General features: G+C 42.1%; 1 long non-coding RNA gene across 1 annotated transcript in view; it reads left to right on the top strand.

The window, feature by feature from the left end:
* The window catches only part of LOC113747155 (uncharacterized), a 4,428-nt gene extending 1,950 nt beyond the window's left edge, over window positions 1-2,478 (top strand). The window contains exons 2-3 of the long non-coding RNA XR_003463390.1: window positions 1,698-1,785; window positions 2,388-2,478. This is a non-coding gene — a long non-coding RNA (uncharacterized LOC113747155). The remainder of the gene's footprint in view (window positions 1-1,697; window positions 1,786-2,387) is intronic.
* Window positions 2,479-3,585: the final 1,107 nt, after the last annotated feature.

Below are 3,585 nucleotides of genomic sequence, written 5' to 3'. Positions count from 1 at the left end.
TATATATATATATAATGTGGCTCAGCGGTGTGAGTGGAGGCGCTGCCTGGTTTCTGGCAGCAGGAGTAGGCAAGAGAACCGTTCATGTGTCGAACCGTTCATGTTCTGACGAACTGTTCATGTTGAAGAGCTGTTCTAAAGACTGAGAAGATTGGATCAGTTGTACTTTTTTTGGAATACCTGAAACCCTTTTTTTGTGGAGTACTCACCCAGACTCTACCTCCAGTAGGGCTGCTCGGTTATGGAAAAAATCAATATCACGATTATTTTGGTCAATATTGAAATCACGATTATTCAAACGATTAATTTTGAGTTTCACAATGCATTTATCCAGCATTTCTCTCTCAAAAAACACTTTGTTATTGATTCTTTATGCAAAATATTCAAATTGAAAATACATTTTGGCTACAAATATTTACTTTACAGCTGTTTTGCAATGTATAAAGCATTAAATCAATAAAATAAATATACTTTATGGAACATTAAATAAGGCATAGAAAAACAAATGTATCCAAAATAAACTATGGATCCAGCTGCTCTGCAAATTCTCTATATTTATAGAACAAAATAAACATAATAATAAGCATAAGCATCAATAAGCAACAAGCATCTTCTTGAAACCCTCACCCTCGACTGTATTAATGGGTTGCATATCTTTAGCTATGAAATATCCAATGGCAGCTGTTAGGCCCCGTTTACACGTACACGGGTATTTTAAAAAACGGAGACATTTCCCTTCGTTTGTACTGATCTTTAACACGCAAACGGTGAATTCGCCTCTGAAAACGAATCGAGTTTTAGGCAGCTGATGCGCCAAAAGTGCGGCTAATGTTTACCTTTTGCTCTGACTATGATCATGGAAGCAAGCCGCCCATAGGCTTGGCGTAGTTATAATGGCGCTCGATGGCGTATTTATGCGGGTTGATGTAAACGAAAACTTTTTTGAAAACGATGCTATGTGCACGATGTCATTTTAGAAAACAGAGGGAGGGAAATATTCGTTTCTCAACATACCCGGCTATGTGTAAACGTAGCATAATGTCTTGAGCCTCTCCGAACTTGTGGGATAAGGAGTCACATTAAACAATGTCACAGGATCGATGACTGAGTTTGTGTTGACGTTGCTGGTTGTGGCTTTGTCTTTTTGTTTCTTTATTAATTCGACGTGAGTAACTTTGTGCTTTTGTAGTGTTTGTAGTGTTACTAAAAGGAGCAGCTATTACCTTGTAGCAAATCTTGCACATTATGTGCTGCTGCTTCTCGTCGGATTCTTCTCATTCGCTTTCAATCTCACTCACTGTTTTTGAACACCAAACGACACACCTCCTCACTCTTCAGCTGCGTGACGGCGCATGGGCTATCCTGTTAGTCAGCGGGGCCGTGTGAAATGGAATGTAATTGTGTAATGAAAAGTGGAAAATAAATCATTTAAACTCGATTATATGATTTTTTAGATCGTTTGACAACAAAATTGAAATCGTGTCAAAAATCGATTAATTGCACAGCCCTACTAAGTGGCCCCCAGGTAAAAGTTCGTATGTTTGAGAACCCCAACTGCTCTAAACCAAGCCCATATGTTCTCTATTGTCCATATTCTACTTACTGACATAATTTTAGACCTAGATTATATGATACATAGTAATAAAACAGTTACTATATAAATTTCCCATCAATTTCTTCCTCACTTGGCTGGTCAGAAGCAGATGACCTACACCCAGAAAGGCTTCAAGAAGAAGAGATGTCTTCAGCCAGCTCAGCTGATCAGCAGCTCGTCCTGCCCCAAAGGTAAAATGCATGTGTTCAAAGTCAGTATGTTTCAATGTCAATGTCTACTTTAGTGACTGTTAGAGGAGTTTAGCCTATGACTGAAGCTACTGAGGTGTCTAACCCAGGAGTGCTAAACTTTCCTTAATGATCCGTGCGCTGTGTGTTGTATTGAGCATAACATCCACACGTTGTTCTTGATATTGCAATAATCTTTACTAGCTGTATACCTGTGGCCTTTGATAATCACACAGCGCCACCTACTGTACTCACAGGAAACAACAACATCATTATAGTCCTTACCAAGCAGCAACCTCTAGTGCTGGGAAATGAAGCCAATATGGGAGTGCTACAAACTGTAATTCCTCAAGCGGCCTCTTGAAGCCGGCTCCCGAAGTGAATCAATCTCCATGAACAGCTGTGATAAAATGTCCAACTTCACAGCACAAATAAACATTTTTACATGGTCTCTATAGCTAATCTCCCCGTTCATGATACTGTCATTGTTCCTTACAACTATGTATTTGGCCCTTACACTGACATAATTTAGACCTAGTTTTATATGTACACTTTCTAATAAATAGTCATATATAACTTTCCCATCAATTTCTTTCCTCACTTAGCGGGTCAGAAGCAGATGACGTACACCCAGAGGGTGAAGAGGAAGAGATGTCTTCGCCACTTCAGTCGATCAGCAGCTCGTCCAGCTCAAAGGTAAAAATGCATGTGTTCAGTCAAAGTCAACATGGTCCAATGAAACTGAGCCAAGTACAGTGAGGGAAATCAACCCTCTAGTGGTTGTGGCCCTAAACAACGCCTAGTTGTTTTTTTGTTTTTTTTTTGGTCATGTTAAGGCCGTGGGAACTGGGGGATCCGTTAAACGGAAGAGGAGGGAACGATAAAAAAAAAACCCAGCCTCAGCCAATCAAAAACTGTTAGGAGACAGGCGCGAGACCTGACACAGCGCGCCAGGTATCGTGCTACAGGTGGGCTAAAGGTCTTTGGAGTCATCAGACCACAGAGTGCTGTGACTAGTGACTAGCTGTTCAGAATGTCATGTAAGAAGGTTGAAACCTAAACCTAAGTAACCTGGAGCACGGTGTAGATGAAGAGCATGTCTGTCTAATCAGTTCAACCAAGCTGCAGCTCTTCCAGTCCCAAAGGTAAGATGCACGTGTCAGGGATCTCAACACTCGCGCCACGCGGGCCAATGCGATGGACGTTATTTGTGGCCTACACTTGACATCAAGGTTTCGTGTTAGGGTGGCCGCGGCACCTTTTTGCCCAGTCGTTGCGCGGGGGGTTGCCCAGATGGGGGATTTGCATCTCTTTTGCGGGAAAAAATGGGTTTGGGCGGGTGGATAAATTGGACTGGTTTGGATCAAGTTAAGCGTGTTTGCGTAGCCGAAACACGGGCACTCACATCCTTCTGCCTGCGACCCTCCTTTGAGCTGGCAGACGTCTCACTCATTGCACATCTCCTCTCACACACACAACACCACACACACACACACACACACACCACTCACTAAAATAATATAATAATAATAAAATCCACACATAGTAGGGATGGAACGATATGGCGCTTTATATCCAACACGATCGGGATCTAGTCTGTCTAGCCTACAAAATCAAAGTTTGAGAAATGTCTGCATCGGGAGCACAGCTGCTTACAGTGTGCAGTGAAAGTGTGCCAGCTTTACAGTGACAGCTCTGACTCATCGCTACCTGAGCCACAATGCGATCTCCCTCACTCCGTCTGAGTGTCCTGGATATGTCGTATTCTGTGATTTTCTCTTTTCAATTTAACCGGCCCGCTTT

The sequence above is a fragment of the Larimichthys crocea genome, chromosome I (genome assembly GCF_000972845.2).
Source record: "Larimichthys crocea isolate SSNF chromosome I, L_crocea_2.0, whole genome shotgun sequence".
Classification (NCBI taxonomy): domain Eukaryota; kingdom Metazoa; phylum Chordata; class Actinopteri; family Sciaenidae; genus Larimichthys; species Larimichthys crocea.
This window is presented reverse-complemented; position numbering and strand designations above follow the sequence as displayed.